Consider the following 15,206-nt stretch of genomic DNA (forward strand, 5'->3'; position numbering starts at 1 on the left):
CATTAGGTGGACCTGGACATAATTATACACTCCTTAGATATAAAGCGCAAACAGAGTTTTAAAAAAAGTCTGTTTATACCCACGGAGAAAACATGTGTTACTGTGGACAGAGCCTGAGACAACGGGGTTAACCTCACAGCAGGGTATGGCTAATAAATGGAACAAAGATGGAATACAATCAGTAGATTAAAAAGAAAAGTAAAATCTAACTGAACCAGATTAGTACATTAACTCTCAAAAAGAAACATATTGATGAGTGAGGGGAACATAAAGAAGCTGCTTCATACATGCAGAGCTTGAATGCTCTGAGTTTACTGCAGCAATGCTGGAGATAGCAACCACCCCCTCATGACCCGGCAAGAATAAATAGCAAATTATTGACATTAAGTTTTATTCTAGAGTGAAGACTTTTAGGATAAGTTAATTATAATATTCTTATATTTTCTCAAGAGGTGAGAATCTGATGGTTGCTCCGAGCAATTATTTGTTTGACCATTGTACATATAAGTGTAGCCAAATTAACAGTACAGATGTCTTTGCACAACATGGAGGTTTTGTCAGTTAATGTTGCACAATTAAATTCTTAATAGACTACATTTCGGCCTTAAATTTGCATTATAACTGGACAACGTTTACACAACTTTTCCATCACTTTCCATGAGCTGTAGTATCTCAGCCTCTAAAAGCTGACATGTGGTGTAGACATTAAGGGCACTTAGAGCCCAAACGACTGGCCAAATATTTTACAGATATGCAGTGGATGAATCCATGAAACCTGCAACATAATATTCTGCAAAAATATTGCATGTAGCCTGTCCTTTTTATTTGCAATATTGCACTCATTGATACAGCTAAAAAGCTGGAGATTCGATATATAGTGCAGCTCTATTTTTAAAAATGTGGCCAAAAATATGTAAATAAAAGCAGACATAATTGAATTACTTCAATATTGAAAGATGTAAATACTCATGTTTTAATATTGTGTATGGGAGCATAGAAATTATTATATTGATGCAATGTTCATCGTCTAATAACATTAGCTTGATCTTTACCTGATAAATTAGTACCAGGTAAATTAATAAATATAAATAAATTCATATTGAAGAATAAATTTTATATATATATATACACTGCTCAAAAAAATAAAGGGAACACTTAAACAGGTGTTTAACACTTAAAGTGTTCCCTTTATTTTTTTGAGCAGTATATATATATATATATATATATATATATATATATATATATATATATATAAAAGCATGTATACATTATACATGTATATATCTGTGTGTATGTGAGCGTGTAGGCGTGCGTGTGCGGGTGTGTATGTGTGTGTGTATACATAAATTCAAAGTGGACTGGATGCTTTAGAACAAGGACTTGTAAGTTCATTCCCACCAATGCTGTGAAAAGAAGCTTCACTAAAAGTTATGGCCCTCAGAAAAAGAAATCACTTAGCCTTGTTTGATCTTCTTCATGAAATATGTCAGTAGACAGCGATTCATATAATCCCACACTGTTCGTGGCCGACGGCGAGCCTTATGACATCCATAAATTACAAAATGGCCGAACTAAGCAGAAGAGCCAGAGAGGTAGAGAAGGGAGGGGAAAGATGGCAAAAACATACATTGTAACCTAGCTTTGCCCTCACTTCTGCTCCAGCTCCCCATGGGATCAAACAAGAGGGAGGATTTGAACAAGTAAATCATTGCCTTGAAGTGGTGAACTCTCTGGGCCGGGAAAATGAGTCAGATGTGTGTATTCATATCAAGTGGAGGCATCACAGCAACACTTTTCCAGAAGGCCTGGTTTCCTCTCACACTCTTTGTGGAGAGTGGAGAAACGTAGACGTTGAAGCCTTGATAACAAATGACTGTTGGTGACTTAAAAAACATAGCTAGTGTGTGCAGCAAAAACTCAAGAAAAAAAAAAATTGACTTTATCAAAATATTAAGAGAAATTCTACTTTTTAAAAAGTAGTCACATTTTAGTTGCATTTCAAATAAATTCCTTTGGATGACAAAAATTATTTAGAAACCATATTTTATGTATCTATAATATAGATCTCCAATGTAGAGGACATCTGCACAAACACCAGCTATAATCGGTAACTTTTATTAAATGTTAGATGTTTTTTAAATATGTGACTGACCGCAGCAAAGGCAGGAAAATCTCCTCTGTCGTTTTAGTTATTTACAGATTCTAAAAGTAAGGATTCTAAGCTTTCTAATGATGTCAAACGCATGAAAATCACAACAAGAAATTAAGAAGAAATGGCTGTTTTAATGTTGCACATTTGGATTCTAAAATTCTGTGAAAACAGCTTTTAAATTTTCCCCAAACTTGCTTTGCTACCTGAAAGTGTTCACAAAGACTGTTCAGTTACATTGCTTTGTGTGACCCCTCCCTGTTGACTGCCAACAGGTAGACAATGTCTGGGAAGATGTACAAACATAAGCTATTTTTAGCAAGTTTTCATCTGGCTTATCTAGCTGGGAATATATATTTTTAAGAGGATTTCAACTTTTGTCTGTTTTTCCAACAAGGCTACTAGCTTCTGTCTTGTGAGCCTTTGCCATGGAATCGTCTGTGAACGCTGAACCGTAGTAGACTGAGGGAGGCTATAATTTGATTTTGGTGAAACTATAAGCATTATTTTCATTGAATAGTATACATCATTTTCATTTTCATTCATTTCAGCAGAAAATCTGTGGTAGAATCATCTTTTTCTCTGCAGTGGCTTCAAGCATCAAACATTCAGAAAACCCGTACATCGTCATGAACGTTGAACGTTTATGACAGAGTAGCCTTCTTCATAGCAGAACTTTGTTCTGATTAGCATGGCAGCCTAATAGCCAATCACTTGTGAGAATATGGGATCATACCATTATGTGAAAAAAGAGGGGGACAGACACAACAGCCAGGTGAATCCATCCCATCAGTCAATTGACAGCAGTGAGGAGAGTGCATCATTAAGACCCGTAAATAAGAGAAGCTGGCTGCAAGTCTGAAATACATTTCACAAAACATTCTGTAGTGCTATGTATCGTAATAGTGTTCTAAAATCTTCAAAAGTTCTGTCCTCGTCCCAAGACGAGAAACTGAAATTTTTCCTACAGCGTCTCCAATTTAGTCCGATAGCGCCCCGAGTGGAGAACTCTCTTTGACTCTCACTCAAAGTTGTAGATTTTCTCCACTTTGCTGTCTTTTTCAAACATTGTGGTAGCGATAGCTTCTGATATTTTGTGTTGCAGCGACACAGCTACAGTGGGATGTGTAGGTATTGCCATAGCAACATGTTATAAAAGCTACAATTCAGTTTGTGAGCAATGTGTTCAGCTTGGTTTGTCTTGGCTCAATAACAGAAACCCAACTGCTTAAATAAATAGTGATTCTTTACCCAGAATATTGACTAAAGTCCACAACAGCTGTGTGAACAGCCATTCAGGGACCACATGCTAATCGGCTAAGTGTTTCCCCTTCCTGACAAAGCAAAGCAGGCTTAAATTACTCCCTGAACAAGCTTAATTCAAACACAATGTTTCCTATTTCAAACCCTCAGTAACTGCTATTTAAAGCATGGGGTGGTTTCTTTATGTCTTCAACAAGCATATTTAGCAAAAAAACGAAAATAAGTATTTTCTCAGAAATTTATTGTTTTTCTGATTTTTCTCTGTTTGTCCTCTGGCATGGCCCATGGCACATCACATGTGTGTTAAAACAATCACTATTTCCTGACAATATAATATGAATCGGATAATCTGTGACTCTGACTCTTTCCTGTGGTCCTACTTTCGTCTGAAAAAATACATCACTCCCACTTAAAAACAACTAATCAGAGCCAGGAGTCTTAGGGCTGTCAATCACATACTGCTCAAAATTACTGGACTGCTGCAGCCATGCTAATGGCGGAAAGACAACTGATTGTGGTCATGCCAATTAGCCTGAACATTTATGGCAGGCTCTGCTCTGCTGTGGGGAAGGAGCTATAAAAACTATTTTCTTTATCAATCAACGTCCTTACTAACAGATCAATTTTTCTGGATAGAGCCTTTTTATCAAATATGTCTTCAGTTTTTAATTTGATTTATGTCTGGACTCTCATTGAGCTGTGTGCTTAGTGGGCAGATGCGTTAAAATCACTGTATCATCTCCAAGCCTACTTTAGAATGATTGAATGATAATAGCGTCTAATGTTCCAGTCTCCAACAGGGCATTCCCTGTGAAGGTCACTACGTAACCCAACATGAGGCCCATGTGGAAATGTTCTGCTTTCCTTCATTCAACATACTGGCTTTGTTTCTTCGGTGCATGCAGAGTCATCAGAAAATCTCTTCTTCATTCACTCATCCGTTGTCATTATCTGCTTTGGACCTTCTGTTTCAGCTTTATTGATGGTTCTAGTTTGGCCTTCCTATTCAGAGATGTTATTGTCTTCTGTCTCACAGTTTAGCCACAAACATTGATTCCTGTTTCTGCCCATTTCTTTTTCTGTCCATCATCTATTTTCAAGTCATATAGATTTGAGACACTGAAGTTTTCTTCGGTCTACCCAGATCTTTCTTCAATACAACCTGAACATTTTGTTTGAATTTGCCCCATATTTTTGATGCACCTGAGTGGAAACTACCAACATTTTCTGCTAGCATATCAAAGTATCTGTCATAATGAAGTTCTTCATTAAACCAACAGCATCATCCAGAGAGTAAAACAGCTTTGTTCACTTGTCTTTGTTACATTACACTAGAAACACAGTGACCCAAGCCAAACATTTGATTCACAGCCTGTTTAAAATGTTCCTCCCCTCTGTGAATCACCAGTTTTATGATCTTTTTCCAGTCTGAAGCTGAATTAGTTACATTTATAGTCAAACTTTGGAACGTTTGCTACCAGCCTGTGCAAAGCAGCATTCATTTTGAGGATTCTGCTTGTCTTCCAGAGGTTCACCCCTCTCTCTAGCCAAGGTGAAGAAATTCCTGGGTGTGAATGTGTGCTACGTGCTTAGCGTGGGAACATTTTATTTCTCCAGTTATTCTTTTTTGTGTAATGACTGTTCTCCTGGATCTTTACACCAAAGGTTCTGTTGAGAGAAAGTTTTGATCCTCTGAGGTGTAACACAAACTGTCTGTGGTCAAAGGCTGACCGGGATGGAGATCTGCATGTCAAACTTGCTTTATGCATATCGTATAATTTAACCCAGTAGATGAAGTGGATCAATCCACAGTAAAGCAACGCATCCATATTTCTTACAAGTGTTCTTTTATAGCTGCATATGTATGTACATAAGTGTGTGGGGGGGTGTATGTGTGTGTGTGTTTGTGAGCGCTGGACGATAATAAGCAGAGCTATGCTCTGCTTTCCATCACACTGATCTGCCCAGGGTCAGGAAAGACCTGACTTCACACAAACACACACTCACACACACCCCTTCATGCACAGCTGATTAAACTAGCCAATCCGACACAGCAGTAGAAGGCCGAACGTGACTAAACCTCCCAGCGTTGCTCATGCTGGACAGAAAAGGACAATCTGCACGTCACTAAAAATACATTTCATGTAATGCATTTTTTTGTAATCCGCAATAATCCTTAAATTTTTCATGCTTGTTAATGTCTTCAACTCGGGCACACAGAAGTGAGTCAACAGCTGCTGGATGAATTATTTTAAACACAGATGCTGGAGTTCATTTTGGAATTTGTGTGAAACTGGTACAAATATGAGAAAATGTTTTTTTTCTGCTCCCCTTAGATACTTTAACACCTTGTGTAACTAACCAGAAATGTTCAGTTTTATTCCTAAAGTGTGAAGCAGTTTGTCAGATGAAGTCTTGTGTTGTCTAGTCAACCAGTCTTAGCCACAGGTACAGCGTCGACATGCCACAGTTTACTTCTGACAGAATATGGAGTACTTAAAGTGGAATAGGCCATTGGCTCTAGGAGGTCAGCATGTCAACATCTTGAACCTTATGGTTGAATGATGACACAATGAAAATGTGAATTTTTAGGCTTGAAGAAATCAATCCATAAAAGCATTTTGTTTATCTCCATATCAATCCAGCCCCTGTGTCCAGCTTGATTTATGTCATCTGCTTTGTATTCTGAAAAGGTCATAAAGTGACAGACCCCAATCCCCCCCCCCCCCCCCCGCACACACACACACACACACGCCCACATACGCACACACCCGCAGTTATCCCATTAGGAGTTATCTGATGTCTAGCGCATGTTGCCTCTGTTCCATTCACAACTGAACAGTCTATGCAACACCTTCTATTGGCTATATGTGATCATTGCTCATTTCCCTGCTAAGAGTATAAATGCAAACATTCAAACTCCACAGTTCAGGAGGTAAATGTTCAGAAGTGATTATTGGTATTTATTCTGCAGCTGGAGAGCCAAACCCAAAACCAGTCCTGAATAAAGATTGTAATGATCAAAAGACCATTGTATGTTTTTGTGGTGATTTCTTGGTGATTTGTATTGGTGAAAGCTGCTATAGAACGAAGATTTGCTCAGCTAAAATTTGCTGGAATAAAGATGGCGAAGCTAAAAATATAATATTTTTTTTTTTGTTGGGAACAGTTGAGATTGTTTTTATCAGACGTGACCATTTTTTTGTGTAAATCTAAGGGAAGTTTCAGCAGCTATAAGCAGGCAATAGTTTTAAAGCTTACATATTGTAATTATTACCGGAAATCTCAAACATCAAGAGATATGACCGACAACCTGTGGATTAGAAGACAATGGGAATCTGCAGTGTTACCATTTGACTGTGGGGGGTGACAGCAGGATTCTCTGATACTCCACAGCTGTCTTTGGACGAAAGATGAGGTACACTCAGTCTATTACAGAGGCACACAGGGATGATCGGGACAAACAACCATTCACACTCATCCATTACCTAGGACAATTAGGAACCAATTAACACATCAGTTTGTACTGTGGGAGGAAACCAGAGTACCCAGAGAGAACCCATGCAGGAGGAGGAGGACATGCAAAGTCCATGCAGAAGAAAAGCCGGCCGGGATTCGAACCTAGAACCCGCTTGCTCTTGTATTTTTAACTGCTGCATTTTGCATTCTGCATTTCTATGTGGCTCTGCTTGGCATTAAGATTTCTGAGTGTGTTAAGTCTACAGGCTACAGAGTGTTGAGGAAGATGCACTGGTGTTGGGTCTGGGGGTGGGGGATCTGAAAATAGAGTCATCAGGCTGGGTGCTGAGAGCTGAGTGTTGCCTTCTCTCAGCAGAATGAATCCCAAATGGGACTCGGTGTGTGTTCTCTCACCAGTATCTCAGTGAATGTGGTCATGCTGTTTCACAGATGTAGGCGTAAAATTGTCAGACCCTTTTCACCCTCATGTGTTATAAGTCCCATTAATATGGGTTTGATCCACATAAGCTGTTTGGCTCCCATAATTTTCTCCCTGAGGGCTAACCCAGCGGTTGTTACTGTATCATTTTCATGCTCTTATTTAAGCTACTTTTCAGTTTATTGCTGTTTTCTTAACATCTGTGTGGATCCAAACTTCCCTTCCCTCTTCATCTGTAGTCTCAGTCCTAGCTGCCCCCGATTTGCCCCCTAGCTTGGCCCTGCCACCCAGCTGAACTCATCAACTCAGCCTGACGCTGTTTTAGGACAGGAGAACAGGGTCCCAGAGGAGGTCTGGGTTATGCTCATCCACCAAGCTTAGGAGGACAAGGATTGGGTTTAGATGACAGGTGCCAGAGGGACCGGGCAGTCCCTTCCATACACACACACACACACAGAAATACATACACACTGAATCTGGCCATGCCTTAATCCTCAGCCAGCTGTTGCAGTTGCTCACCCAATCAGTCTAAAGTGTCGAGCACTGGGCCAGCTTGTCGATGTGTGTGTTTGTCATGGTGGAGGGAGGTGTGTGTGGGGAGGGGTCAGGTAGCTGTCATGCATGCCGTTCATCCCAGCAGTCCAGAACATTTGGAAATGAACCCCGGTGCTCCCGATGACGGCCCGGGCGCCCGTTCTGATAAATTCATAACACATGTTCTTCGCACTGTCAGCAGCTCCACAGACACACGCGTGCAAATATCACACCCTCATTCATTAACTACCCTCTGGCTCAGATAGACCCAATCCTATCACTGTCCACCCCAAAGGCCAGCAGAGGTGAGACGGAGCAAACACTCCTTGGTGTTCACAACCCCCTCCTTCCCTTTGAGTTGGCCCATCTCCCTGTGACCCTGCAGACTTTGACTAATCCATCAGGTCCAGGACAGGGAGGGTGCCGTGTTTCTGTCTGGAAGGATTGCTGTCAGTTCATGCCTTATGTTATTATTGTGGCTTCTTATCATCCAGGTAATTATAGCATATGTTGACCCCAGAATTCTTAAAGAATGCACAGAAAATTAGAAGTGGTAAACATGAGTTTGCATGCATGTGTGTGTAAATTAATAATACACAGACGTCATACAAACATATACAAAATTTGTACACAAATACAATATTTTGTAACATTGCCATGCTTTTGTTGTGCAGCAGTTGTTTTGTCTTTTTTATTTTAGATTCCCTTCCATGTCTTTGTCACTTTACTTTCTGATTTCTCAACATCACATTCAACAGACAATGCAGTCTTGGCCCAAATATACAAATGTTGAATATTCCCGTTTTTAGATCGGAGCATCCTGGCGGACTAGATCAGTCTTAGCACACCACACAACAGGAATGGCTATTAAAATTATCTTAAGAGATATCCCAATATTCAGTCTGTCTTTAAGTTTGTCAGAAGGGGAAGATTGGCATGAAAATCTTGCTGTGTTTCATTTTCTCTACTGTTTTTATGAAGCAGATGCCAAAACACTTTAGTTTTGTCTCATCAGTCCAAAATAAGTACTTTTGAAAACTTCAGGGATTGTTAACGTGTGTTTCTGAAAACTTCAGTCTGGCTTGTTTGTGTTTTTCTGTCAGTGATGAAAATGTCCTCGGTCCAGCTGGCCCTTGCCATCTATGGAGCCCAGAAAGGTTCAAAATGTGACCCATTTTGCAATCAGAACATGATGCATCTTAACCTTGAAGCAAGCCTTGGAGGGTTTCAGATGGCTTCTTTGGCTTGTTTTCTAGTATTTGACCAACTTGGGATTACATTTCTTCCTGCATCTACATACTGAACTTTATACTTGGTAATAATAGTGGCCATTGTGGTTATAGCATCATGAAGCTGCTTGTAGACCATTTATTCTTTACCTTCTGCACATTCAGTCTGGTGCACACAATGATACCCAACTCCCCACCAGCTTGTCTGATCCTTTCAGATTGGCTGAGTGGCTGATTAGGAGCTTGAAGACAACTGTGGCTGCTCTTCTTAGATATAAAATGTCTGTTCATATCTTTTCACATTTTTTTTTATTTTATTACATGCTTTAGGCAATCAGTTCTAAATGAAACATGCCTCAGAAGCAATGAAAAAAGGTTTATTCCTTCCAAATGATTTTCTTTGTAATATAATGCATGGGTCCATTATGCCGACAGTAACTAACAATCAGTATTCTGATCAGTCTGATATTAAATTGACTTTTCTTTTTTCTGTACATATATTCATTCCTTCATTCAACTAACACAGCTCTCAACAATTAAAATTGTTTTACATTTCTTCTTTGTTATTCTTACATACACACTTCAATGCCATTTGATTAACAGATGTGACTTTGTGTGTACAAATCCTTTGCGTTCACTCAACTTTGCGTTGTTCCATTTTGGCGATGGAACAAGCATGGATAGAAACAAACAAAAGCAGCTGCACTAAAGATAGCTTGTAGCAATAAACTAGAAAACTAGAAAAATGTTAAGCAGCAAATCACAACAAAATGCTGAAAGCCTTCCAGGATGCACAGTTAATAAAGCTGGTAATCATTTCCAGTGGAAGCAGTAAAAGAAAATCCAAGTCTTATGACGACTCTTACAATACATTTTCCATGTCATACATTATCACAAGACTAGAAGTGCTGGCATTTAAAATAGCTTACACAATTTATTTTCAAACTAAACAGCATTGTCCATAAAGACAGATTATAATTGTGTAAAGATGCACACATAGTTCCTCTGTTCAGCGCGCTGACGTTGCGTAGGTAAAATGAAAAGTGATTTGTTTTACTTCCTGGGCCAACTTCCAGCCAGAGCTTTGTCTGTGGGTGTCAGTGAAAAGCAAATGCAAGTCTTATGAGGATGATTCACATAATATGATGATTTCTTAATGTTATTAGTCTTTTATGTGATCACAAGATGAAACTCTGAGCTACATCACCAGTTCATATGGACCATTTCCACACATCATGCACTGCATGAATATGATATCTGTTATAAGCCACATCAATAAGATGTGTTAATATGATCCACTCTGCAGTCACAGTCTGTGCATTATCTGGACCCTCCTTTCTCTGTCAATACCTGAGCTGCTGATTCTCCCCTGGTAGTGTTTGGCATAAAAGAGCATAGTAAGCTCATATCGATATTGGGGAAAAAGCATACTGACATCAAGTTGTTCAAATTTCACATTGACTGTTTTCTAGATATAGCCATGGGAATGGTATGGAGACTTAACTAGGCTGCTGCACATGAACAAGTAGATCCAGTATCAGTGCTTTTAGACCATATGGCAGTCTCTACATAATCAATGCATTTTGACAATCACATGCAATTAGTCCTAGAATATTTGGAATAATGAGGATAATATGTTTCCTCCCAGGAGTTAATTCTTTTGAGGACTCCTTCTACAATAACAGAGTCAAGCTGAACTAAACAGCAAAGACACACAAAGGTCTCAGAATGTTTGCTGATATATAGTTTATTCAGGAAGATAAAGTGTATTTTTATTTACCAGAAGAACTTAACATCAGTCATTTTTATTATTTGTGCTAAGTGCAGTAGGGAGATGGCATGGTCTAAAACTCAACAATATTTCTCCTCAGAATGAAGTCTGTCTCTATCTAGTTGCTGTTTAGCTCAACTATTTCTAGGGAACTAAATCAAAGCTCCCTAGAAACCCCAGCATTTGAAGGTGAGACTCTTATTAATCTAATTAATAAAGAAGTAGTTCTTCCGTTGGCCTGTTTTGTTGGCAGTAAACTAACAAAGGCTGCTTATTGGTCTGCCAGATAACACTGTTACATAAGCATCCAATGACCCCCTCCTCTTTAAATCATTTGTGTGGCAAAATTTGTTGTACCTGGTTGAGAAAAATATTAGTGTCAGATAAGTTCCAAAGACTTTGCATGCACTGTAAGAAAATACTAACATTCTCAGCTACTCAGCTCCCTTATCATTTATCTTTCATTCACAATATCTCTGAAAGCTGGACCTACAAGATGAAACATGTGATGTTAAGATTTGCCCTTTTTTGTTGCAAAAACCATGTTGAGATGTTCTGTAGGAGTTGCTTAAACTGTGTATATAGTTCATGTTACCTTGAATGACCAATATGGTATTCGTCTTTTACATTTTGACAACTCTTGCAATTTTATTTGTGTTAAAGATGCTCTTTCAAAAATACTCTTGAAAACACTATTTTCACTTTAAAATTCTGTCTCTTTTAGGAAGGTTAAGTGCAACAATTTCAATATTTTTGTAACCATCTTATGGCAAAAAAACTTAAAAGAAATTCATACCCTTGACTACAAGTTTTTGAAAAAGGTGCTGCAAAATCAGTTATTTTAAACTTCAACAATGGCAAAAAAAAAATGCAACATCCTGGAGGGACTGTTAAATGCACTAGCATTTTCTGTATTAGCAGAAAATGCATAGCAAGGTTAACAGTCAGAAGGTTTAAGGTTCACATCTCTACTGCAGCCTGGGTGTGTAAGGCGTATGTTCTCCATGCATGTGTGTACTCTGGTTTCTACATGGCCACTCTGAATTGCCCAGCAGTGTGAGTGGGGTATGGATGGTGTCTCTCTGTGTTGACCCTGAAATGGTCCGGTAACCTCTAGGGGGTGCATCCCACTTTCGAGGTATCAATAGATTGTTGCTGCCCCAAAACGTTGTCCTAAACTTATTTTTTGAGAAGAATATTCAGTGTTGTACCAGAATATTTATTTTATATTCTGATGCCATTTTCAGCCAACCAAGTATGGGATGCTATTGGTATTTTACAGTCACAGTGTGCATGCGTTTCCTTCACTGTATGATCTGCTGTGGTTATCGAAGTGTACAGATAAGCAGGCGTGTGTTTGTGTGTGAGTGAGAGAACTGGAGAGCCCCTGAGTGCTCTTTGTGCTAATAAAACAGCAGCTCTATGGGACACTGGACACCCTGGATCAAACTCCATCACATTACTGAAATATTACACCTCCTCAAGCCAAAGGCCTGCACTCGCCTGGTGTGTCTACATGTCAAAAGGTGTGTGTGAGTGCACGCCTTTCGGCGTGCGCAAGTGGGTGTGCATTCTCATCTGCACATGCATGTAGTTGTCTGATGCAGCCATGAATAGCACTATGTGTGTTTACCCACTGTGTTGTCAGTGACTTGACAGTTCCTTCACAATACACTCTGTGTGTCTTCGCTCTAAGTGCTGCTGTTCATTGATCTCCATGGTGTAAGCAGGAGATGGGGCTGGTGGAGGCTCCATGTTCCTGGAGTTCCTCCAGCCTCCACCTCTTCTCTCTCATCTTTAGCTGTACAGGTCTGCCCAGCAGATCATCTACCATCCTCTTTAACATTTCTCCCTCTTTTAAAATATCTAAATAATCCATTTCACCTTTCCAACTTTGATGCCAAAAGTTTTGACATAATCTATCCCTCTGAGATATTCATTTTTAACTATATCAATCTCAATCTTTCTCTATAGAAAACTTTGCATCCACAAGTCTTCCTGTGTTCTTGTCTAAACACCAACTTGTTCCATCTTGCTTCTCACTGCCTCCACGTATCAAACCTCCATCTCTATCCAGCTCTCCATCCACCCCTTCCTAGCTGCTCCTCCTGCTCCTACTGTGCACTGAAATTAGGACTTCTACCCCAGCTGTTTTATCTCCTTCTGGGCCAACAGTAGCATCCACTCTTTATAAATATTAAAAGCACATATAATGTTCTTTGGCAGAAACAGGTATTACAAATTTTCAAAGATTGTTCCACAGATCTGCACTAGAATGTACATAATATCTCACATTATTCTGATAATCTTCATGTGGGCATTTATGGAAACACTGGTAAAGATACATTAAAAAACGTTAAAACAACTGAATATTTTATTTTAGTAATATACTCCAACAATAAGAAATTTAGAAATGAAAACTACCCTTTCATTTCACTGTACTTATTCACTAGGGAACATTTTCAACATGAAAAATCATAATCATAATAATCATAAATAGAGTTTTTTTTTTAAAGACATTGGCACCTTTTATGGTAATACTTTAGCCAGCAGGACTGATGGTTCAGTGATCATACCCCAATATCTTAGCAATTTCCAGAGTGCTGCATCCCTCTGAGAGTTTTGATCATTTTTGGACTTTTCTGACCAACTCACTCTGACTCTGATTTTGCTTAAAGAAAATAAGTTTTTTAATAATTATGCAGACGGTGACATAGTTTGTTGAACTCCTTAGGTCACACAATCGCTCACTACTCTGACACACATCAAATGTTGTATTTTCAATCATTTTACTTTAATTCTCCTATCAGCTGTTAGTTTATCCATTTTGATCATTTCCAGTTGAGATATGCAAGTAATGTTTTACCCAAATTCCCAGTCAAAATCAGTCTGATACATTCTTGTGTATAACCTGCAATATAATCAACACAAAATAAGTTCACTTAACCTACAAAAAGTTCCAGATGCTTAAGAGTTTCAGTAATGCTACATTTATAGACATAATTGTTGATAAATTTGTTAATATTATCTGAAAATCCAGAGTTAAACCTCCAGTATGGAAGAATTGATCTCAGATTTTTTTGTGCATCTTTGTTTGTGTAATTGGGGGGAGGAAGTCAGAGCAGGAGAATTTATGAGAAGTGCAGAGATTTAAAGCTCGTCTCTCCTCACAACTCAGCACTTTGATCTCTCATTAGGGGGCAACAAAAACTTGTAATCCACCTCAATCAGCTCTGCATCACACAACACAGAGGGCCAGCACCTTTCAACCGGCACAGGACTTATGTCACAAATCAGTGTAAAAAGTGACAATTAAAAAAACCTGAAAGTTGTTTTCTCTTCACCGACACACACAGTCACTTTTGTTCCCCCTTAAGATGAATATTGGAGATGATCAGATGTCAGATGATAATTAGAAGACTTGAATAAAAAAGGACTAGACAATAGTTCATTAAGGGAAAATACTTTAATGGAAACCTGGTCATTTGAATCCATATGAAATCAGTGCTCTGAGTTTTCTTTGGTTTGCCATGCTTGATTATTAAAGTCTCCAAAACTATTTTGCTTCTGTTTCATTGCACGTCTGTTAATTTTATTAATTTTACCTCATTAGTTTAATAAATCTGTGAATAGTTTATTATTATAGATTTACTTGTATTTCATAAAAAGGCTTTCTGTTATAATATGAATAAAAGGACAGTGATTCAGATTTGTTGACATGTTTGATGATAAGGCCCTCAGTTAAATCCTCTTAAATCATAAAACCACAAAATCACTTGGACTGAGTTGGATTAAAATCACACTTACCAAAGTCAGTCACAGGATCAGTTTTTAAGAGCAGCATCTTGTAGTTGCCAGTAATTATAAGTTAGCTGTGTGTGTGTGTGTGTGTGTTGGTGTGTGTGTGTGGAGTAAATAGAAGGAGAACATTTAACAAGCAGAAGGAGTGGAGGCTTGCTGTTGTTGGGAATCAGTAATGACCCAGATTTGTGTCTCAGTCCAGCACAGATGAGGTCAGGCCTGCTCCTCCATCCCAGCACTCTGGACACATCCACTTACAGATGCTTAACATTAACATGGGATTAGGTGATCCTTTAATGAATTTTGGAATGGAAAAGGGAAAAGTGATTTAAAAGACTAAAATAATTGTTGGAACGTTCAAATTAATGCAACTGTTAAACCATCAGTTAAGCATTTGCATAGGTTTTGACATTATTTGTGGTATTATGACAATAGTAGGAGGTGCTTTTAGTCACTTGCTAGTTATTAGTTTTCAGATTTAAAAAAAAATCAAATCGGTTCTATACCAAGGAATAATTGTTTAGAGTTGTCGGGGCAACAGGAGGGGAATGAGCTCTGGTT

At 38.7% G+C, this 15,206-nt stretch overlaps 1 protein-coding gene across 1 annotated transcript in view; it reads left to right on the forward strand.

Moving 5' to 3' along the window:
• Positions 1-15,206, forward strand: part of bcas3 (BCAS3 microtubule associated cell migration factor) — a 351,457-nt gene that overhangs the window by 273,680 nt on the left and 62,571 nt on the right. The gene's annotated exons all lie outside the window — the stretch shown is intronic.

Source organism: Xiphophorus hellerii, chromosome 18 (genome assembly GCF_003331165.1).
Source record: "Xiphophorus hellerii strain 12219 chromosome 18, Xiphophorus_hellerii-4.1, whole genome shotgun sequence".
In the NCBI taxonomy this organism is placed as follows: Eukaryota; Metazoa; Chordata; class Actinopteri; order Cyprinodontiformes; family Poeciliidae; genus Xiphophorus; species Xiphophorus hellerii.